The 25,668-nt window shown below is 37.8% G+C and overlaps 1 pseudogene; it reads right to left on the bottom strand.

Moving 5' to 3' along the window:
• Positions 1 to 23,536: 23,536 nt before the first annotated feature.
• LOC132280555 (small nucleolar RNA R71) lies at positions 23,537 to 23,635 on the bottom strand (annotated as a pseudogene).
• Between the last annotated feature and the right edge of the window lie 2,033 nt (positions 23,636 to 25,668).

The following is a 25,668-nucleotide window of genomic DNA, read 5'->3' as shown; positions in this document are numbered from 1 at the left end:
ACATCATTCTTCGATCGATCGAACTACCTTGTCCTTATCTAAATGATTGATTTTATCTAATTGTACCACCCTACAAACCACTTTTGTCCTTTTCCTAAAAATATCTTCGAAATATCTCAGATTTGTTTTTATCCAAAAAGGCGCCGCCATTGAGGATCGATCTAACTTCAGTTCGATAATTCTCAGCCATGTTCGATCGATCCAAGACCAAGTTTTGATCGATCGAACTTTCTCCAGTGCGAAAAAGTTAAATTTCCAGCTCATTGAAAGCTGTCCTTATCCAATCATTGGGGAATATTTTGTGCACGACCCCAACTCATTTTGTGTGTCACTTGACCTATCTATATAAAGAATATGATACACTTTTTGAGGAGGAGATACTTAGCATTCTTAGGATTCATCTATCACAATAGAGGCTATTCTCAGGGAGGAAGAAAGGAGGAGAAGGCTAGAGACACAAGCTTGAGAACTCTTCATCAACCAAGGAGTAGATTTCTTCCATGGAGTTTGCCCTTGAGGGTTGGAGAAGCATTACCATGAGTGGCTAGACATCCTCTTGGGGCTAGAGTTAGCCCCAAACATGCTTTTTCCATCTTGATTTTGTGTATTATTGAGGGATTAGTGTTGTAATACATGTTTTGGCACTTATATATATATAGATCTTGTTTATTCAATGATTTATATGGTGACTGGCTGTGTCACACTACCATCAAGTTTGAGAGTGTGATTTTTAGGCGAGGGCCAAGAGTTTTACATTTATAAAAGCCACTACTATGTTTCACTATAAATACAGCTAGGGCGAGTAGGGATCGTCCCAAAGGATTGTGAGGGTCGAACAAGGTTGTGGAATCACTATTAGGGCTAGTTGGTCGAGTGATCAAACAATTGGTTGGTTGGTTGATTAGACTAGAGAGCAACTAAATTAAACTAAGTGATAACAAAAGAATGCAACTAAGAGTAAATAAAAGAGAGAAGAGTCTTGGGGTTTAGAGATCACCACCAAGCAATGCATTTCTATACCATTGACAAGTGACTAATGAGGGAAATATGTGTTACAATGATGGTGTGTGTGTGTGTGTGTGTGTGTATAAAGTTGTTTCAATTAGCAAGGATGACCAATTAAGCATGTATTGTCTAAATATCATGCGAAAGGCACAACATATCTCAGCAATGAAGCATATATTGTCTAAACAACATGTGAAAGGCACAATAAATAAAAACAAGTCATTAATTCTTTCATTAAGCTTACAATCCAAATACAACACAAGGTTAGAGATATATGCTACTTGCATTCAAAAGTATGGATCATCAAACAACAAGCATGGATTGTCCTCCCCTTTAACACTACACTACAACTACACTACATCTACACTACTAGCATGAAAATAAACTAAGGGAGAGGCACAATCCATCAAGGAATAAGTGTGAACCATCAAGAAAATCACAAGAGCATTCCATTAAGTACTATGTTTTGACAATCTCTAAATCTAAAGTATCAATACACATAGACAAGCATCAATAAAACAAGAAATAGAAACAAACACATGAACATCTATTCTAGCATACATAGACATATGGATAGAATGAAATGATCAATTGGAAGCATTAAACCACATAAATCATTGAACAATCAAGATCTATATATATCAAAGTGTCAAAACATTAATTACAACACTAATCCCTTAATAATACACAAGATTAAGATATAGAAAGCATGTTTGGGGCTAACTCTAGCCCCAAGAGGATGTCTAGCCACTCATGGTGATATTGCTCCAACCCTCAAGGGCTAACTCCATGGAAGAAATCTGTTCCTTGTTGATGAAGAACTTCAATGGTGTCTCTAGCCTCCTCCTCCTCTAAGCTTGCTCTCTAAGAGATGATATGCTATGATATTGGCTCTCCTCCCTTGTAAAAAGCAATCCTTATCCTTATATAGGTAGGTCAGCCATGGAAGAAATCTGCTCCTTGTTGATGAAGAACTTCAATGGTGTCTCTAGCCTCCTCCTCTTCTAAGCTTGCTCTCCAAGAGATGATACGATATGATATTGGCTCTCCTCCCATATAAAAAGTAATCCTTATCCTTATATATGATATGATATTGACTAATTTCGATGGATCTCAACCATGTTCGATCGATCCAAGTCCAAGGTTCAATCGATCGAACTTCTTCCAGTGCGAAAAAGTTAAATTTCCAGCTCATTAAAAGTTGTCCATTATCCATTCATTGGGGAATGTGCTTTCCATGACCCCAGCTCATTTTGTGTGTCACTTGACCTACCTATAAAAGGAATATGATGCACTTTTTGAGGGGGACTTAGCATTTGGTAGATACAACTTTAGAGGCTATTCTTAGTGTAGAAGAAAAGAGGTGGGCTGGAGACACAAATGGGGGAGTTCTTCATCAACAAAGAGTAGATTTCTTCCATGGAGTTAGCCCTTGAGGGTTAGAACAACATCACCATGAGTGGCTAGACATCCTCTTGGGGCTAGAGTTAGCCCCAAGCATGCTTTCTATATCTTAATCTTGTGTATTATTGAGAAATTAGTGTTGTAATTAATGTTTTGACACTTTGATATATATAGATCTTGATTGTTCAATGATTTATATGGTTGAATGCTTTCAATATATCATTTCATTCTATCCATATGTTTATGTATGTTAGAATAGATGTTCATGTGCTTGTCTCTAGATTTTGTGTTATTGATGCATGTCTATGTGCATTGATGCTATAGATTTAGAGATTGTCAAAACATAGTGCTTAATGGAATGCTCTTGTGATTTTCTTGATGGTTCATACTTATTCCTTGATGGATTGTGCCTCTCCCTTAGTTTATTTTCATACTAGTAGTGTAGATGTAGTATAGTTGTAGTGTAGTGTTAAATGGGAGGACAATCCATGCTTGTTGTTTGATGATCCATACTTTTGAATGCAGGTAGCATATGTCTCTAATCTTGTGTTGTATTTGGATTGTAAGCTTAATGAAAGGATTAATGACTTGTTTTGATCTATTGTGCCTTTCACATGTTGTTTAGACAATATATACTTCATTGCTTAGATATATTATGCCTTTCCCATGATGTTGAGACAATACATGCTTAACTAGTCATCCTTGCTTGTTGAATCAGCCAAACACACACACACATCAATATTACAACACACCATTTGCCCTCATTAGTCACTTGTCAATGGTATAGAAATGCATTGCTTGGTGGTGATCTCTAAACCCCAAGAATCTTCTCTCTCTTATTTGCTCTTAATTGCATTCTTTTGTTATCACTTAGTTTAATTTAGTTGCTCTCTAGTCTAATCAACCAACCAACCAATTGTTTGATCACTCGACCTACTAGCCCTAATTGCAATTCCACAACCAAGTACGACTCCAATCCCTTGGGACGATCCCTACTCACCCTAACTATATTCTTAGTGAAGGTAGTAGTGGCCTTCTATAAATGTAAAACTTGGCCCTCGCCTAAAATTCACACTCTCTAAACTTGATGGTAGTGCGACACAAAGCCAGTCAGTTTTTGGCGCTGTTGCCGGGGATGAGGCAACGTCGTATTTGTGGAATCAATTAGGAATTAGTACTCTTTTGATAGTGTCTTTACTTTATTTTTATTTTTCTTTTTGGTTACTTATTGTGTTGTTTTTACTTGACTAGGTGCATTGTTGGAGAGGAAGCAAGCAAAGGAGCATTCAAGCAAAGCAAAGAAAGTAAAAAGCTAAAAATTTAAAAAATTTGTTGAGCTAAGCTTTAAATTTGGAGTTGAAGTGCTAAAGGACCTTTGTGAGACTTTTTTTACTCAATCCCTTAGTTAAATCATTGGCTCGCGTGGAGGCTTGTTTTTAATTGTTCTTTGCATCATTGTTGTTAAAGCATAGGGGTATGGGTTAAGTGTTTGTGGACGAAGTCTAATTGCATTGTTGTGAAGGCGTAGTGTTTGTCATTCTTTATGCTTGTTGTGTTTTGCATTGTGCATGTATGGACATCGTTCATTGAGACCCACTCTTGTCCCTCTTGATTTGATTCTTGAATCCATCGTTAGAAATCCTAGGGGAAGAGGAAGTTCAAATAGAACCAATCTATCAATGGATGACCATAATAATGATCATATTTAGGACCTTGGTCACATAGACTAACAAGGTATCCTTCATCCAAATGTACACAATGAGAACATATAAGTACTATTGGGCATGCCTAGGCCATACATTCACCAACCACCACAACAATAAGGCCAAGTATCTTCCTTCCCTAACCATTCAAATGAAATAGCCGCCGAAATGAAGTCTTTATCTCAAAGGTTTAATCAATTTTTGATTAACCAAAACTCGGCGAACCAAGAATCATCTTTCCCGAACCATTCTCATCGTGCATCAAATGAAACATGTATGACTTGTTCTAGTGTTCTTCATTCTACTTTTCATTGTCCTCACGGACAAGTGCAAAATAAACCTAATGAACAAGTCAATGTAGCTTTTGCGAACCAAGGGTACAATCCTTATGGTACTCACTATAATCCAAGTTGGAGGAATCATCCGAATTTGTCTTGGAAAAATTAAGGAGAGGGCTCAAACCCTTCCCAAGGCGGTTTTCAAGGGAAGTACATTCCACCTCCACTTCAAAACCAAGGATCCCAAGGTTATAGACCTTATTAATCACAAGGGAATCAATTTGCTAATTCTCATTTTCCCAACCAATCTTATTCCCAAGGAAATACTAGAAGTCTCGCCTTTGAAGAAAAAGTTTTAAATGCTTTGGGCACTTTAGAGACTAACACTCAATTGCTTCATTCTCATTCTCAATCTATTGTGAAGCTAGAAACCCAAGTAGGGCAAATAGCAAGCACTCTCAATGCAAGAGAGAAGGGAAAGATGCCTATTAATGTCCCACCTAAGCAGCAATGTGTTGTGGAAACCCATTCCTCATCGGAAGGCCACACCATTGAACATGTTAATGCGGTGACTACCTTACGGAGTGGTAGGATTGTGGATAATGAAGTTGAAATGTCCAATGAAGAGAGTGAACCGGTGCAACCTTAAGTTGTCACCCGTCCCGTTTCACATCCCATTCCTCCTTTATTGCATATACATGATCTTGTGAATGAGAAAGTCTTGAAAATGTGTTTGAAAATGAAGTTTTGCTGAAAAATGATTTGAAACAAAGTGATTTGAAAACTTCTTGTGTTGAAGAGAGTTCAAAAGAAAATTCTGAAAAAGTGTTTGAACCAAAAGTTCTATTTCCAGATGCCTTAAAAAGATCCATTTCAAAAGAAAAACAAAAGGCAAAAACCAATGAAATTATGAAAATGTTTAGGCAAGTGAAAGTTAATCTTCCACTTTTGGATGCAATCAAGTAAATTTCGGCTTATGCCAAATTCTTGAAAGACTTGTGTACCCAAAAGCGAAAGAACAAGAGCCAAACACCAAGAAAAGTGGTTTTGACTGAGCAAGTAAGCTCAATTTTGCAACATAATACTTTGCCAAAGTTTAAGGACCCCGGTTCACCTACTATTTCATGCATCATTGGTGGCCATATCATTAATCGGGCGCTTCTTGACTTAGGAGCAAGTGTTAACCTTCTTCCATACTCGGTTTATGTCAAATTGGGCCTAGGTGAATTAAAACTGACGTCAGTAGTTTTACAACTTGCTGACCGATCTATCAAGAAGCCTAGGGGTGTCATTAAGGATGTTTTGATAAAGATTGGCAAATTCTTCTTCCCGGTTGATTTCGTTGTCATAGACATGGAACCACTCCCCAATCCTAAAAGCCAAATTCCCGTTATCCTTGGCCGTCCTTTCTTGGCAACCGCTAATGCCAACATCAATTGTAGGACGGGGATAATGAAGATCTTATTTGACCACATGAAGGTGAAGTTGAATATCTTTAATCCCATACCCAATTCATTTGACAAATATAAAGGAGAGGTTAATGTTGTAGATAAATGTCATGATCTTCAATGTCAAGGAAATGAGCTTTTGTGTAAGACTAAAACTTGAAAGGGATCATCTTCAACCTTGCATTCTCAAAGTGTTGTTTCAAATTCTTGTTTTGAAAGGGCATGGAAGCCCAAAGGTTGGGATTGCATAGACAAAGGATTAAAAGTTTCTTTTGACCTTAATCCAACAAGTTCTTCAAAGAACCATTAGTTGGGGGGAGTTCAAAGCATCTATCACCCCAACAAGGAGGGGATGCATTACAAGATCTTTGATCTGGACTAAAAGAGCCCAACGTCTCGCTAGAGACGTTAAAGACTAGCAAAAACATTTCGTAGGGTGTCAAAACCCTATTCCTCCCCCATTTCTATCTTAAATTTCATTTCTTGCGAAGTCTAGATACTTGTTTTTGGTTCATATGCATTGATAAGAACTTTGATTAGGATTAAATGAATTTTTGTGTTGTAATTGAGCATTTTACATAAGTTTGATCGATCTCAAATGAGAGTTCGATCGATCGAACTTCCACCGGCATCCAACACTTAGAAAAATTTTTGACCTGCATCCACCTGCATCCAAATCATCTCTCTATCCCATCGTTCGAACTTATTCTTAGATCGATCAGGAGCCCTTCGATCGATCCAACTTCAAAGTTTGATCGATCTCATGATCCAACACTTAGAAAAATTTTGAGCCTGCATCAACCTGCATATTCAGCTCTCTGTCTCATCGATCGAAAACATTCCAAGATCGATCTGAAGTTCTTCGATCGATCGATCTGAAGTTCTTCGATCGATCGAACTTCAAAGTTCGATCAATCTTCAAGTTCCAACACTTAGCCAATTTTCTGAGCCAAAAACCTACATATTTTTTGCCCTCTGTCTGATCGATCGAACTCTTGTTCAGATCGATCTTAGTTCTCCATTTCATTGTTTGACTTTGTGTTGACTTTTCAAATTTCAAAAATCCAAAAAAATATTTTTATTTTTATTTTTAATTTTATTTTATTTTCATTTCATTTCATTTCATTTTATTTTATTTTTCAAAAAGTTTTCAAAAATACAAAAATATTTTAGTTTATTTAGTTTTTAATTATTATTATTTATTCAATTAAAAAAAAAAACAAAACAAAAAAAAAAAATCCAAAAATATTTTATTCTATTTTATTTATTTTTTTTTTATTATTTTACAATTTTTAATTTTAATTCTAATTTTTAATTTTAGTTTTTCATTTTTCAAAAATTTCAAAAAATACTTTGAGGAGAGTTCATCAAAGTTCGATTAATCTGAAACCTCAGTTCGATTGATCGAACTAATAGGGAAATGTTTTTGAAAATAAAACCGAGAGTTGTGAGATCGATTACAAAGATCGATCCAACAACTCCCTATCCTACCCCTTGCTTCCCTCATCGTCGTCGTGAACCCTAATCACCCTCTCCATCTTCCTCATCTCCGGTGACACCTCCGGCGACATCAAGCTCACCCCGGATCTCACTCCCTCTTCATCTCCTCTTCTCTCGCGACTAGAGGTGAGATTCGAACCACACTTTGTCATTTCAAGCTTTAATTTGATAATATATGTTGTCTACATGCTATATCTAGGATGAATGATGATGAAATCCACCATTGATGAGCTTGAAGCATGTTTATATATATGTGTATATATGTTTTTATATTTTTGATTTTCGAATTGATTATGGGAGTATGTGCCTTGTTTGGGTGATGGTAATTAATGATTTGTTGTGTTGATGGGCCCACAACCATGTCGTGAAGGCCCTCGTGCTTCCAAAGTCATAGATCTGTGACCTTTGAGTTTTCACCTTTGCACAGTTCGATTGATTGAACTTCAATCTCAGATCGATCTTGAGAGATCGATCAAACTCATACCTCAGATTAATCGAAGTTTTGAGATCAATCTCAAACCTTTTTGTGATCGATCGAACTTCACAGATCTTACACACACACTTTATTCATCATGCCTTATGTTCATGCTACCTCATATATGCCCAATGCCTGTGACATTCCACATTGGATGCATTCATACTTACATTGTTTAGCATGTTTCATATCCTATCACTTGCATAGATTCATGTCATCTATATGATTTGTCTATCTTATTTGACATGCATGTTTCTATTTTTTGCTTTCAATTCTTAATTCTGGTACTAACTCCCCTTACAAGTTTTTAAATTATTTTTCAAGCTATGACTAAGCGCAAGACTGTTGCCAAGAGGCAACACGGGCCTCAGAGACAGCCCTCTCATACATAAGAGGAGCCAGTACAGCCTACTCCACCTCAGTCACCTACTCATGAGGCTGAGGATGACCATATTCCATCCACCTCTGCAGCTCAGCCAGCATTTACACCATCACCATCTCCACCACATGCTGGAGCAGAGCATTCACCAGTACTATCTCCACCACGCCAGCCAGCTCAGCTAACTCAGAAGCGTGATAGGCCCGCGCCTAGATATACGCATATGGCAATAGACCATGAGTCGGTGTTCGACACAGCCTTTTTCTCTAGATCAGTACTGACCCGATCAGCTTACCACAACATCATTCAGAGGGGCCTTGCAGCTATTCTTGCCCCAGTTACAGAGCCAGTCTACCCGCGGCTGGTACGGTTGTTCTTCCAGAACCTCCGACCATCCCCGCGTACCACAGCAGAGCTGGTCACTTCTATAGATGGCCATCAGATCACTATCACTATGGACTCGCTAGCCCGCTCTTGCCATTGTCCAGACAGATGCCCTTCGGAGCTACAGGAGTTATATCCAAGGCTATACAGGCCTTCTTATGCCGACATGGTAGTATTTCTTACAGGCCACCATGCCGATGGCAAGACTTTCACCACCCACACATTTCTTCTAGATAACTTATGGTTCTTTGATTTCATTCTTTTTCAGAATATATATATGGCCGGGCACAAGATCCAGCAGAGAGGCGACTATCTGATAGCCCTCTACGCCTTTTACACGGGCCACTGAGTATCTATTCTCGCGCTCATCTGGAGCGTGATGAGGAAGCTATTTGATGAGTATATTAGCAAGGAGATGGGCTAAGTCTCTCCCATTTGGCCACCTCATCACCCAGATACTGATCGACCAGCACTACCCTATTCATCCTTGGGAGCACCCTGAGAGAGGTTCTTGTCACTTTTTGAAGAAGGACTGGAACAAGAGCTACAATGCCATCATCACTAGACTACAGGACCATGCGGTAGTGGCTGCAAAGGAGCTAGAGGCTGAGGAGGAGGCAGAGGCAGCAGCTCAGGCAACAACAGCAGATCCCGCAACGGACGACGCACTAGTCGATCCAGCTACCGAGCATATAGATATTGATTTAGAGCACCCTGCAGATGACACAGAGCAGTACTCTCCAGTTGGGTCCCCCATTCACGAGTAGGAGCAGACTCAGGATTTTTCTTCTGACTTTTCTATACCTGAGGCTCCATATCAAACCCCCAGCTTTGGAGTACGCCTACAGACTCTTGAGGATGCTGTCGTTGCTATACGAGCTAATCTTACGGCCCACAGAGCTGATTTTGCTACCTTCCGTATGGATGTCATGACTATGTTCCGAGATCTATCCAGAGATATCCGCGGAGCCTAACCTGCCCGTCCTACCTCATCGTCCTGAGTTCCCAGTTCCTTCTATCTTTTGATCCATCTCTGATCTTTATTTTTGTTACTGTACAGTACTATTATTTTTGCAGCCTGTTTGTCGGCTTTGATATTTCTGTTGTACCTACACTTTATCTGTTTTATATATCTGTTTTTGCTATGGATGTCATATAATTATATTCTCATATCTGTACGTTTGACTTCATCAGGTGCATCATAGTGACTTCAGTGAGAGAGTGCTACCTGATTTTCAGGACCACCCTTATGCCTCTCTCATCTATTTATCTGTTTATCCCATTTACACTTGCATGTCCACTGTACACTAATTATCCCATTTTGCTATCTGATGAGTTTATCCAAGTGCCAATTTTCAGGACCACAGTTCATCCCAAGTTTGGGGGGGCCATGCCACCCACTTTGGATACTTCAGTCCCAATCATTCTTGCTTAGTTGCACTGGTATACTATTTCCCTTGTTCGCTTGCACATTAAGGACATTGTGCCATTTAAGTTTAGGGGGAATGGTGCTTTGCAGTGTTAACTTTAAATTTCAAGATTTTGAGCATGACTATTGTATTTGAGGGATATTTCTATGATTGGTCCATATCTAGCTATGATTTTGATCTTTTGAGGTCTATGTTGCTTAAAATTTAAAAATTGCTTGACTTGAGAGTCCAATACTCCTTGTATGCCTTATGAAACCCATTTAGGAGTAATTTTTTTGAAAAATTGATATCTTGCTTGCACTTGTGGTCCACATCATCTTGATTTTGTGATTATTTTGAGATTCACTTTAGTATTCTACACTAGCACAGGCGCACACTAGCATTCATTTGTGGGGTACATGCTTTGTTGATAATTGAATTGGTTATATCCCAATTGAGCTAGTAGTGCATTGAAAGCTTTCATTCTTAATAAAGGTGGATAACAACCCCTTTTCACTAAGTAGCCGAGATTCTAGCCTCATCAAGCACTGAACTTTTTGCGCCAAAAGGTGGAGGGCCCAAACTCTAGGTTAATAATTGAACTAGTTAAAAAAAATAAAAAAATAAAAAAAAGTTGCAAAAGCAATAAAAAAAAGTAAGGACTTCTCCCAAAAGGTGAGAAGTGGGAAATGATTAGATGGAGGCTGTCTTGATTTGTAACCTAGTTGATTTGAGCTTGTAAGTCCGTAGGGGTATTTGAATGCCTAATGCCTTAAAACCGTCTGGTTTGGGAGTCATTGACCTAACGCTCGACCTCATGAATCACTAGAAAGCCTAATAGATCAACACATTGCACCATTCTTCCATATTTGATCCTATATAAAAAATAAAAAATAAAAAAAAATATCAAGTGAAAAGAATAAGCGTACCTAGAACAATAAAGTTTTAATAAAAGGTCCACTTTTTGTCTTGATGATCGATACTAGATTTGTGTGCTAGTTTGAGGGTAATGATGTGATCATTTCTCTAGTTGGCTAAGATAGCAACACATTTGATGACAGTCCACTCAAAAGGATTCTAGAGTTGTTTTGATTTGCATGATCATTTTCTTGATGTGTGGAGGACCATATTTGTTTGCTTGATGTTGAGCTTTTGGGAGATTGCTTAGAATTGTTTGAAAAACTGCATACTTGAGGTAGTTTTCTCCCCATGCTTGTTTGCAATATTGCTGTCTCTTTTGTGAGAATGAGCTTAATGTTTGTGGGTACCATTTCTGGAAACCCTCACGAGACTTCACTTGTCCACTAAAGGTAACCTAGGGGTTTAAAAGGCTTGTTGCATATGCTAAGTGTAATTATGTTCCCTATGAAAGTGGCATTATCCATTTATTGTTTTCTAGATTCATACTTGTATAGTTGTTCATTTCATTCCTTTACTTTCTAGTTCATTGCTAGGGACTAGCAATAATTAAGTTTGGGGGTGTGATGAGCGCTGAAAAGTGTGTATTTAAACCTGTTAAGCTTAGGCATTCTAAACACCTTTATCTATCTTACTTTACCGTTTTAGATTGATTTCGTATTATTTCCATTTTTAGGAACTTATCCCCAAAATAAGCTAACTCAGCCAAATAAGAGCTTGATTGAAGCAATTCTGGGATCAAACAAAGAAAGGAGCAAAGTGGAGAAAGAAAGAAGTAAATGAAGCCACAGGTGGGAAGCAGCAAAGTTCGATCGATCCAACTTCAAGGTTCGATTGATCGAAAACTGATCGATCTCAGTACTTCAAGATAGATCCAAACCTTAACCCAAAGCAGAAAGTCCAAAGTTTGATCGATCCAACACCACCCTTTGATCGATCTTACACTTTTGTCCTTATTCAAATGATTTATCTTATCCACAGCTGTACCACCCACTAACCACTTTTGTCATTTTCCCAAAAATATCTCCCAAAATATCTCAGATTTGTCTTTTCCCAAAAAGCTCAATCAGTTGGATCGATCCAGCCTAAGTTCGATGGATCGCAGTAATGTTCGATTGATTCAAGTCCAACATTCGATCGATCGAACTTCCTCCAGTGCAAAAAAGTTAAATTTCCAACTCATTGAAAGTTGTCCTTTATCCAATCATTGGGGAATATGCTTTGCACGACCCCAGCTCATTTTGTGTGTCACTTGACTTACCTATAAAAGGAATATGATGCACTTTTTGAGGGGGACTGAGCATTTGGTAGATACAACTTTAGAGGTTATTCTTAGGTAGAAGAAAAGAGGAGGTGGCTAGAGACACAAAGGGGGGATTTCTTCATCAACAAAGAACAGATTTCTTCCATGGAGTTAGCCCTTGAGGGTTGGAGCAACATCACCATGAGTGGCTAGACATTCTATATCTTAATCTTGTGTATTATTGAGGGATTAATGTTGTAATTAATGTTTTGACACTTTGATATATATAGATCTTGATTGTTCAATGATTTATGTGGTTGAATGCTTTCAATTGATTATTTCATTCTATCCATATGTTTATGTATGTTAGAAAAGATGTTCATGTGCTTGTCTCTAGATTTTGTGTTATTGATGTATGCCTATGTGCATTGATGCTATAGATTTAGAGATTGTCAAAACATAGTACTTAATGGAATGCTCTTGTGATTTTCTTGATGGTTCATACTTATTCTTTGATGAATTGTGCCTCTCCCTTAGTTTATTTTCATACTAGTAATGTAGATGTAGTATAGTTGTAGTGTAGTGTTAAATGGGAGGACAATCCATACTTGTTGTTTGATGATCCATGCTTTTGAATGCAAGTAGCATATGTCTCTAACCTTGTGTTGTATTTGGATTGTGAGCTTAATGAAAAGATTAATGACTAGTTTTGATCTATTGTGCCTTTCACGTGTTGTTTAGACAATATATGCTTCATTGTTTAGATATATTGTGCCTTTCACTTGATGTTTAGACAATACATGCTTAACTAGTCATCCTTGCTTGTTGAATCAACCAAACACACACACACACACACATCAATATTACAACACACCATTTGCCCTCATTAGTCACTTGTCAATGGTATAGAAATGCATTGCTTGGTGGTGATCTCTAAACCCCAAGACTCTTTTCTCTCTTATTTGCTCTTAATTGCATTATTTTGTTATCACTTAGTTTAATTTAGTTGTTCTCTAGTCTAATCAACCAACCAACCAATTGTTTGATCACTCGACCTACTAGCCCTAATTGCAATTCCACAACCAAGTATGACTCCAGTCCCTTGGGACTATCCCTACTCACCCTAACTATATTTTTAGTGAAGGTAGTAATGGCTTCTATAAATGTAAAACTTGGCCTTTACCTAAAATTCACTCTCCAAACTTGATAGTAGTGCGACACAAAGCCAATCACCATATATATATTCTGAAAGAGAATGGAATCGAAGAACCATAGGTCATCCGGAAGAAATATACTGGGGGCAAAAGTCTCGCCATCGGCATGGTGACCTGTAAGAAATACTACCATGTTGGCATAAGAAGGCCTGTATAGCCTCAGATATAGCTCTTGTAGCTCCGGAGGACATCTATGTGGACAATGGCAAGAGCGAGCTAGTGAGTCCATAGTGATAGTGATCTGATGGCCATCTATAGTAATGACCAGCTCTGCTGTGGTACGCGGGGATGGTCGGAGGTTTTGGAAGAACAACCATACCAGCCGCGGGTAGACTGGCTCTATAACTGGGGCAAGAATAGCTGCAGGGCCCCTCTGAATAATGTCCTGGTAAGCTTATCGGGTCAGCACCGATCTGGAGAAAAAGCCTGTGTCGAACACTGACTCATGGTCTATTGCCATATGTGCATATCTAGGCGCGGGCCTATCACGCTCCTGAGCTGGCTGAGCTGGCTGGCGCGGTGGAAATGGTACTGGTGAATGCTCAGCTCCAGCATGTGATGGAGATGGTAATGGTGTAAATGTAGGCTGAGCTGCAGATGTGGATGGAATATGATCATTCTCAGCCTCATGAGCAGGTGATTGAGGTGGAGTAGGCTGTACTGGCTCCTCCTGTGCATGAGAGGGCTCTGCTGGCTCCTCTATCCATGGTCTGATATGTCTCTGAGGCCGGTGTTGCCTCTTGGCAATAGTCTTGTGCTTAGTCATAGCCTGAAAAATAATTTAAAAACTTACAAGCGGAGTTAATACCAGAATTAAGAATTAAAAGCACAAAATAGAAACATGCATGTCAAATAAGATAGACAAAACATATATGACATGTATCTATGCAAGTGACAAGATATGAAACATGCTAAACAATGTAAGTATGAAATGCATCCAATATGGAATATCACAGGCATTGGGCATAAATGAGATAGCATGAACATAAGGCATGTTGAATGAAGTGTGTGTGTGAGATTTGTGAAGTTCGATTGATCATAAAAAGGTTTGAGATCGATCTCAAAACTTCGATCGATCTGAGGTATGAGTTCGATCAATCTTTCAAGATTGATCTGAGATTAAAGTTCGATCGCTCGCACTGTGCGAAGGTGTAAACTCAAAGGTTACAGATCTGTGACGTGGATGGCACGGGGCTTTCTCGACGTGGTCGTGGGCCCATCAACACAACAATCCAATCAATTCTAGCCATATTACAAAGCCTATACTCCCATAATCAATTCAAAAATAAAAAATATAACAACATATATACACATATATATACATATATATACAAACATGCTTCAAGCTCATCAATGGTGGGTTTCATCATCATTCATCCTAGATCTAGCATGTAGGCAACATATATTATCAAATTAAAGTTTGGAATGACAAAGTGGGGTTCGGATCTCACCTCCAGTCGCGAGAGAAGAGGAGATGAAGATGGTGATGCAAATCCGAGAGGAGAGAGAGAAAATCAAAGGCTGAAACTCGCCAGAGATTCACCGGAGAAGACGATGATGATGGGGCAAAGTGGTGACGGGAAGGATGAGGGACAAGGGTTTGGAGGGTTGGATCGATCTAAATGATCGATCTTGAGACCCTCCAGGTCTATTTTTAAAAACATTTCCTCCAGGTCTATTTTTAAAAACATTTCCTTATTAGTTCGATCGATCGAACTGAGACTTCAGATCGATCGAACTGAGACTTCAGATCGATCGAACTTTGATGATCTCTCCTCAAAGTATTTTTGGGATTTTTTGGAATTTTTGAAAAATTAAAAATTAGAATTAAAATTATAATAAATTGTAAAATAAAATAAAATATTTTTGAATGTTTTTTTTTTAATTGAATAAACAATAATAATTAAAAACTAAATAAACTAAAATATTTTTGTACTTTTGAAAAATAAAATAAAATGAAGTGAAATGAAAATAAAATAAAATAAAATGAAAATGAAAATATTTTTGGGTTTTTGAAATTTGAAAAGTCAAAATAAAGTCAAAATAATGAAATGAAGAACTGAGATTGATCAGAACAAGAGTTCGATCGATCAGACAGAGAGTAAGAATATGCAGGTTGATGGCTCAGAAAATTGGCTAAGTGTTGGAACTTGAGATCGATCAAACTTGAAGTTGGATTGATCGAAGAACTTCATATTGATCTTGGAATGTTTTCGATCGATGAGACAGAGAGCTGAAATATGCAGGTTGATGCAGACTCAAAATTTTTCTAAGTGTTGGATCATGAGATCAATTAAACTTTGAAGTTGGATCGATCGAAGATCTCCTGATCAATCTAAGAATAAGTTCGAACGATGGGACAGAGAGGTGATTTGGATACAGGTGGAAATTTTTTCTAAGTGTTGGATGCAGGTGGAAGTTCGATCGATCGAACTCTCAATTGAGATCGATCAAACTTATGCAAAATGCTCAATCACAACACAAAAATTCTTGTAATCCTAATCACAGTTCCTATCAATGCATATGAACCAAAAATAAGTATCTAGACTTCACAAGAAATGAAATTTAAGATAGAAATGGGGGAGGAATAGGGTTTTGACACCCTACGAAATGTTTTTGCTAGTCTTTAACTTCTCTAGCAAGACATTGGGCTCTTTTAGCCCGGATCAAAGATCTTATAATGCATCCCCTCCTTATTGGGGTGATATGCTTTGAACTCCACCCAACAAATGGTTCTTTGAAGAACTTGTTAGATTAAGCTCAAAAGGAACTTTTGATCCTTTATCTATGCAATCACAACCTTTGGGCTTCCATGCCCTTTCAAAGTAAGAATTTGAAACAACACTTTGAGAATACAAGGTTGAAGATGATTCTTTGGAAGTTTTGGTCTTACACAAAAGCTCACTTCCTTGACATTGAAGATCATGACATTCATCTACAACATTAACCTCTCCTTCATATTTGTCAAATGAATTGGGTGTGGGATTGAAGATATTCAACTTCACCTTCATGTGGCCAAATGAGATCTTCATTATCCCCATCCTACAATTGATGTTGGCATTAGCGATTGCCAAGAAAGGATGACCAAGGATAACGGGAATTTCGCTCTTAGGATTGGGGACCGGTTCCTTGTCAATGACAACGAAATCAATGGGAAAAAAGAATTTGTCAATCTTTATCAAAACATCCTCAATTATACCCCTAGGTTTCTTAATGGATTGGTCGGCAAGTTGTAAAACTATCGACGTCGGTTTCAATTCACCTAGACCCAATTTGACATAAATCGAGTATGGAAGAAGGTTAACACTTGCTCCTAAGTCAAGAAGCACCTGATTAATGATATGATCACCAATAATGCATGAAGTAGTAGGTGAACTGGGGTCCTTAAACTTTGGCAAAGTGTTATGTTGCAAAATTGAGCTTACTTGCTCGGTCAAAACCACTTTTCTTGGTGCTTGGCTTTTGTTCTTCCGCTTTTGGGTGCATAAGTCTTTCAAGAATTTAGCATAAGCCGGAATTTGCTTGATTGCATCAAAAAGTGGAAGATTAACTTTTACTTGCCTAAACATTTCCATAATTTCATTGGTTTTTGCCTTTTGCTTTTCCTTTGAAATAGATCCTTTTAAGGCATTCAGAAATGAAACTTTTGGTTCAAACACTTTTTCAGAATTTTCTTTTGAACTCTCTTTAACACAAGAAGTTTTCAAATCACTTTGTTTCAAATCATTTTTCAGCAAAACTTTTTCAACATCATTTTTCAAAACTTCGTTTTCAAACACATTTTTTAAGACTTTCTCATTCACAAGATCATATATATGCAATGAAGGAGGAATGGGATGTGAAACGGGATGGGTGACAACTTGAGGTTGCACCAGTTCACTCTCTTCATTGGACATTTTAACTTGATTGTCCACAATCCTACCACTCTGCATGGTAGTCACCGCATTAACCTGTTCAATGGTGTGGCCTTCCGATGAGGAATGGGTTTCTACAACACATTGTTGCTAAGGTGGGGCATTAATAGGCATCTTTCCCTTCTTTCTTGCATTAAGAGTGCTTGCTATTTGCCCTACTTGGGTTTCTAGCTTCGCAAAAGATTGAGAGTGAGAATGTAGCAATTGTGTGTTAGCCTCTAAAGTGCCCAAAGTATTTAAAACTTTTTCTTCAAAGGCGGGACTTCTGGTATTTCCCTGGGAATAAGATTGGTTGGGAAAATAAGAATTAGCAAATTGATTCCCTTGTTATTGATAAGGTTTATAACCTTGGGATCCTTGGTTTTGAAGTGGATGTGGAATGTACTTCCCTTGAAAATTGCCTTGGGAAGGGTTTGAGCCCTCTCCTTGGTTTTTCCAAGAGAAATTCGGATGATTCCTCCAACTTGGATTATAATGAGTACCATTAGGATTGTTCCCTTGGTTCATAAAAGCTGCATTGACTTGTTCATTAGGTTCATTTTGCACTTGTCCGTGAGGACAATGAGAAGTAGAATGAAGAACACTAGAACAAGTCATACATGTTTCATTTGATGCACGATGAGAATGGTTTGCAGCTATTTCATTTGAATGGTCGACTTGATGTAAGCCAACACTCTTCCTACCTTGTGAATTTCTACCATTCTTGGATGATAGTGTTCTATGCAAAGAATTTTCACTCATGCTCTTATAAAGACGCCACACATCATCCTCATGCCTATTAATGTATGAGCCACCCATAGAAGCATCAACCATACCCTTATAATTGTCCGATAAGCTCTCAAAGAAATATTGAACTAATTGCCATTTGGGCATGTTCTGATGTGGATACTTCCTAAGCAATTCATTGAAGCATTCCCATGCCTCATGAAACGTTTCTCCATCCCCATGTGAAAATTCTCAAATTGAGGTTCTCATAGCATTGGTTTTTGAAACCGTATAGTACTTCTTCAAGAACTCTTGTTGCATTTCTGCCCAAGAAGTAATTGAAAAAGGCCTAATATTGTTAAACCAATACTTTGCCTTGTCTTTTAAGGTGAATGGAAAAAGTTTGAGTCTTAAAACCTCTTCCGGCATGTCCGTATATTTTATGGTGGAACATACTTCAAGAAACTCATCCAAATGCTTGTAAGGTTCTTCACTTGGAAGTCCATGATAGTTAGGAAGCATTTGAATGGTTTGTGGCTTAATTTCATAATGATGTGCTCTAAATGGAGGGTAATTGGATGCATGTAGGTGCATTATACTCATTAGGCACATAATGGTCTCTTAAAGCAAGTGGTGGATTAGCTACTTGAGGTGCAACATAGACACCTTGGTTTTGAATTCCTTGATTGATGATGGGAGGTTGTGGAGCATACATTAGCCTTGGCATTCCAAATGGAACTTGGCCTTGTTGTTGTTGTGGTTGGTAAATGAATAGCCTAGGCATGCCTAATGGTACTTGTATGTTCTCATTGTGCACATTAGGATGAAGAATACCTTGTTGGTCTATGTGACCAAGGTCCTCAACATGATCATCATTATGGTCATCCATTGATAGATTGGTTCTATTTGGACTTCCTCTTCCCCTAGGATTTCTAACGATGGAATCAAGATAAAAATCTAAAGGGACAAGAGTGGGTCTCAATGAACGACGTCCATGCATGCACAATACAAAACACAACAAGCACAAAGAATGACAAACACTATGCCTTCACAACAATGCAATTAGACTTTTTCTACAGACACTTAATTCATACTCCCATGCTTTAACAACAATGATGCAAAGAACAAATAAGAATGCCTCCACGCGGGTTCACGATTTATGTAAGGGATTGAGTAAAGAAAGTCTCACAAAGGTCCTTTAGCACTTCAACTCCAAATTTAATGCTTAGCTCAGCAAATTTTTTCAAATTTTTAGCTTTTTACTTTCTTTGCTTTGCTTGAATGCTCCTTTGCTTACTTCCTCTCCAACAATGCACCTAGTCAAGTAAGAACAACACAATAAGTAACCAAAAAGAAAAATAAAAATAAAGTAAAGATATAATCAAAAAGAGTACTAATTCCTAATTGATTCCACAAATACGACATTGCCTAATCCCCGGCAATGGCGCCAAAAACTTTGCTGGATGTGTCACACTACCATCAAGTTTGAGAGTGTGAATTTTAGGCGAGGGCCAAGAGTTTTACATTTATAAAAGCCACTACTACCTTTCACTATAAATATAGCTAGGGGGAGTAGGGATCGTCCCAAGAGATTGTGAGGGTCGAACAAGGTTGTGGAATCGCTATTAGGGCTAGTTGGTCGAGTGATCAAACAATTGGTTGGTTGGTTGATTAGACTAGAGAGCAACTAAATTAAACTAAGTGATAACAAAAGAATGCAACTAAGAGCAAATAAGAGAGAGAAGATTCTTGGGGTTTAGAGATCACCACCAAGCAATGCATTTCTATACCATTGACAAATGACTAATGAGGGAAAGATGTGTTGCAATAACGATGTGTGTGTGTGTGTATAAAGTTGTTTCAATTAGCAAGGATGACCAATTAAGCATGTATTGTCTAAACATCATGCGAAAGGCACAATATATCTAAGCAATGAAGCATATATTGTCTAAACAACATGTGAAAGGCACAATAGATCAAAACAAGTCATTAATCCTTTCATTAAGCTCACAATCCAAATGCAATACAAGGTTAGAGACATATACTACTTGCATTCAAAAACATGGATCATCAAACAACAAGCATGGATTATCCTCCCCTTTAACACTACACTACAACTACACTATATCTATACTACTAGCATGATAATAAACTAACAGAGAGACACAATCCATCAAGGAATAAGTATGAACCATCAAGAAAATCACAAGAGCATTCCATTAAGCACTATGTTTTGACAATCTCTAGATCTATAACATTAATACACATAGATAAGCATCAATAACACAAGAAATAGAGACAAACACTTTAACATCTATTCTAGCATACCTAGACATATGGATAAAGTGAAATGATCAATTGGAAGCATTAAACCACATAAATCATTGAACAATCAAGATCTATATATATCAAAGTGTCAAAACATTAATTACAACACTAATCCCTCAATAATACACAAGATTAAGGTATAGAAAGCATGCTTGGGGCTAACTCTATCCCCAAGAGGACATCTAGCCACTCATGGTGATATTGCTCCAACCCTCAAGGGCTAACTCCATGGAAGAAATCTGCTCCTTGTTGATGAAGAACTTCAATGGTGTCTCTAGCCTCCTCCTCCTCTAAGCTTGCTCTCCAAGAGATGATATGATATGATATTGGCTCTCATCCCTTGTAAAAGGCAATCCTTATCCTTATATAGGTAGGTCAAATGACACCCAAAAATGAGTTAGGGTCGTGCACACAATATTCCCTAATGATTGGATAAAGGACAACTTTCAATGAGCTGGAAATTTAACTTTTTCGCACTGGAGGAAGTTCGATTGATCGAACCTTGGACTTGGATTGATCGAACATGGCTGAGATCCATTGAACTTAGGCTGGATCGATCTAACTGGTTTAGCTTTTTGGGAAAAGACAAATCCGAGATATTTTGGGAGATATTTTTGGGAAAAGGACAAAAGTGGTTAGTGGGTGGTACAGTTGTGGATAAGATCAATCATTTGAATAAGGACAAAAGTGTTCGATCTATCGAAGGGTGGTGTTGGAATGATCAAACTTTGGACTTTTTGCTTTGGGTCAAGGTTTGGATCTATCTTGAAGTACTGAGATCGATTAGTGTTCGATCGATCGAACCTTGAAGTTGGATCAATCGAACTTTACTGCTTCCCACCTTTGGCTTCATTTGCTTCTTTCTTTTTCCACTTTGCTCCTTTCTTTGTTTAATCCTAGAATTGCTTCAATAAAGCTCTTATTTGGCTGAGTTAGCTTATTTTCGGGATAAGTGCCTAAAAATGGAAATGATACGAAATCAATCTAAAACGGTAAAGTAAGATAGATAAGGGTACTAGAATGCCTAAGCTTAAAGGGGTTTAAATACGCACTTTTCAGCATCATCATGTGGTTTAATGCTTCCAATTGATCATTTCATTCTATCCATATGTCTATGTATGCTAGAATAGATGTTCATGTGTTTGTCTCTATTTCTTGTGTTATTGATGCATGTCTATGTGTATTAATGCCATAAATCTAGAGATTGTCAAAACAAAGTACTTAATGGAATGCTATTGTAATTTTCTTGATGGTTCATACTCATTTTTTGATGGATTGTGCCTCTCCCTTAACTTAATTAGTTTAATTTCGTGTCATTAGCTTAATTGTAGTGTAGTGGTAGTATAGTTGTTAGATGGGAGGACAATCCATGCTTATTGTTTGATATTCCATACTTTTGAATGCAAGTAGCATATGTCTCTAACCTTGTGATGTATTTGGCTTGTGAACTTAATGAAAGGATTAATGACTTGCTAGATATATTATGCTTTTCACATGCTACTTAGACAATATATACTTAATTGTTAGATATATTGTGTTTTTTACATGTTGCTTAGATAATATATGCTTAATTGGTCATCCTTGCTAATTAAATTAACCAAACACACACACACATCAATATTGCAACACACATTTCCCTCATTAGTCACTTGTTAAGGGTGTAGAAAAGTATTGTTTAGTGGTGACCTCTAAACCCCAAGATCTCTCTCTCTTACTTACTCTTTATTGTATTCAATTATTTAGTTTAATTTGCTCTCTAGTTTAATCAACCAACCAACTATTTGTTTGATCACTCGACCTACTAACCCTAATATTGATTCCACAAGCTAGTACGACAACTCAATCCCATGGGACGATTCCTTCTCACTCATACTACATAGTATAGGTGTTACGCGGTTTATAAATTTAAATTATAGTGCCCACTTGACACTAATTTCCAAATTCAAAGTTTTATGCATTGTTTTGTGTAGACACTCGCGGAGCCACCATCAAATTTTTGGTGCCGTTGCCGGGGATTAGGCAACGTCGTATTTGTGGAATCAATTAGGAATTAGTACTCTTTTGATCGTGTCTTTACTTTGTTTTTATTTTTCTTTTGTTACTTATTGTGTTTGTTCTTGATTGACAATGAGCATTGAGCTAGGAAGCAAGTAAAAGAGCATCCAAGCAAAGAAGCTAAGCAAGCAAGGAAAAATGCTAAAAATTTACAAAAATTGCTAAGCTAAGCTATAAATTTGGAGTTGAAGTGCTAAGGGACCTTTGTGAGATTGTCTTTACTCAATCCCTTAGTTAAATCGTCGGCCCGCGTGGAGGCTTGTTTTTAAATTCTTAGATAAATCGTGAGCCCGCGTGGAGGCATTTTAATTGTTCTTTGCATCATTGTTGTTAAAACATAGGAGTATGGGTTAAGTGTTTGTGGAGGAAGTTTCATTGAATTGTTCTGAAGTCGAAGTGCTTGTTCATTCATTATGTTTGTGTGTTTTACATTGTGCATGCATGATCGTAGATCACTAAGACCAACTCTTGTCCTTCTTGATTTACATCTTGAATCCGTAGTTAGAAATCCTAGGGGAAGAGGAAGTTCTAGTTCTACCCAATCCATTACATCAATGGAAGGCCATAATGAAGACCATGTGGAGGACCTTGGTCACATAAACCAACAAGGTATCCTCCATCCAAATGTGCATCATGAGAACATTCAAGTACCATTAGACATGCCTAGGCCATTCATTCACCCACCACAACAACAACAAAGTCAAGTTCCATTTGGAATGCCAAGGCTAATGTATGCTCCACAACCTCCCATCATTCAAGGAAATCAAAATCAAGGTGCCTATGTTGCACCTCAAATTGCTAATCCTCCACTTGCTTTAAGAGATCACTATGTGTCTAATGAATATAATGCACCCACATGCATTCAATTGCCTCCATTTAGAGCACATCATGATGAGATTAAGCCACAAACCATTCAAATGCTTCCTAACTATCATGGACTTCCAAGTGAAGAACCTTACAAGCATTTGGATGAGTTTCTTAAAGTATGTTCCACCGTAAAATATACGGACACGCCGAAAGAGGTCTTAAGACTCAAACTTTTTCCATTCACCTTAAAAGACAAGGCAAAGTATTGATTTAACAATCTTAGGCCTTTTTAAATCACTTCTTGGGCAGAAATGCAACAAGAGTTCTTGAAGAAGTACTATCTGGTTTCGAAGACCAGTGCCATGAGAACCTCAATTCGAGAATTTTCATATGGGGATGGAGAAACGTTTCATGAGGCATGGGAACGCTTTAATGAATTGCTTAGGAAGTGTCCACATCATGACATGCCCAAATGGCAATTAGTTCAATATTTCTTTGAGAGCTTATCGGACAATTATAAGGGTATGGTTGATGTTTCCATGGGTGGCTCTTACATTGATAGGCATGAGGATGACATATGGCGTCTTTATGAGAGTATGAGTAAAAATTCTTTGCATAGAACATTATCATCCAAGAATGGTAGAAATTCACAAGGTAGGAAGAGTGTTGGCTTACATCAAGTCGACCACTCAAATAAAATAGCCGCTGAAATGAAGTCTTTATCTCAAAGGTTTGATTAATTTTTGATTAACCAAAACTCGGCGAACCAAGTATCTTCATTCCCTAACCATTCTAATCGTGTATCGAATGAATCATGTATGACTTATTCTACTGTTCTTCATTTTACTTCTCATTGTCCTCACGGACAAGTGCAAAATGAACCTAATGAACAAGTCAATGCAGCTTTTGTGAACCAAGGGAACAATCCTTATAGTACTCATTATAATCCAAGTTGGAGAAATCATCCGAACTTCTCTTAGAAAAACCAAGGAGAGGGCTCAAATCCTTCCCAAGGCAGTTTTCAAGGGAAGTACATTCCACCTCCACTTCAAAGCCAAGGATCCCAAGGTTATAGACCTTATCAATCACAAAGGAATCAATTTGCTAACTCTCATTTTCCCAACCAATCTTATTCCCAAGGAAATGCTAAAAGTCCCGCCTTTGAAGAAAAAGTTTTGAATGCTTTGGGCACTCTTAAGGCAAATACACAATTGTTTTATTCCCACTCTCAATCTATTACAAAGCTAGAAACCCAAGTAGGGCAAATAGCAAGCACTCTTAATGCAAGAGAGAAGGGAAAGATGCCTATGAATGCCCCACCTAAGCAACAATGTGTTATGGAAACCCACTCCTCATCGGAAGGCCACACCATTGAACATGTTAATGCGGTGACTACCTTACGGAGTGGTAGGATTGTGGACAACCAAGTGGGTATGTCCAATAAAGAGAGTGAACCGGTGCAACCACGAGTTGACACCCGTCCAGTTTCCTATCATATTCATCCGTCATTGCATATACATGATCTTATGAATAAGAAAGCTTCAAAATGTGATTTGAAGAATGATTTTGAAAATGATTTGAAGAAAAATTTGCCGAAAAATGAATTTGAAAAGGTTTTGTTGAAAAATGGTTTTAAACAAAGTAATTTAAAGAATTCTTGTGTTGAAGAGTTTTCAGAAGAAAATGCTGAAAAAGTTTTTGAGCCAAAAGCTCCATTTCCGGATGCCTTAGAAGGATCCATTTCAAAAGACAAGCAAAAGGCAAAAACCAATGAAATCATGGAAATGTTTAGGCAACTGAAAGTCAATTTTCCACTTTTGGATGCAATCAAGAAAATTCTGGCTTATGCCAAATTCTTGAAAGACTTGTGCACCCAAAAGCGGAAGAACAAGAGCCAAGCACCAAGAAAAGTGGCTTTAACCGAGCAAGTGAGCTCAATTTTGCAACATAACACTTTACCAAAGTTTAAAAACCCTGTTCACCTACTATTTCATGCATCATTGGTGATCATACCATTAATCGGGCGCTTTTTAACTTAGGAGCAAGTGTTAACCTTCTTCCATACTCGGTTTTTGTCAAATTGGGCCTAGGTGAATTGAAACCGATGTCAGTAGTTTTACAACTTGCCGACCAATCCATTAAGAAGCCTAGGGGTATCATTGAAGATGTTTTGATAAAGATTGACAAATTTTTCTTCCCCGTTGATTTCGTTGTTATTGATACGGAACCGGTCCCCAATCCTAAAAACCAAATTCCCGTTATCCTTGGCCGTCCTTTCTTGGCAACCGCTAATGCCAACATCAATTGTAGGACGGGGATAATGAAAATCTCATTTGGCCACATGAAGGTGAAGTTGAATATCTTCAATCCCACACCCAACTCATTTGACAAATATGAAGGAGAGGTTAATGTTATAGATAAATGCTATGATCTTCAATGTCAAGGAAGTGAGCTTTTGTGCAAGACCAAAACTTCAAAGGGATCATCTTCAATCTTTCA

Source organism: Cornus florida, unplaced genomic scaffold (genome assembly GCF_030987335.1).
Source record: "Cornus florida cultivar Cherokee Brave unplaced genomic scaffold, ASM3098733v1 CherokeeBrave_3.0.0_Hap2_Chr10, whole genome shotgun sequence".
Taxonomy (NCBI): Eukaryota; Viridiplantae; Streptophyta; class Magnoliopsida; order Cornales; family Cornaceae; genus Cornus; species Cornus florida.
Note: the sequence above shows the minus strand (reverse complement) of the source record. Positions and strands in the feature narration are given on the sequence as shown.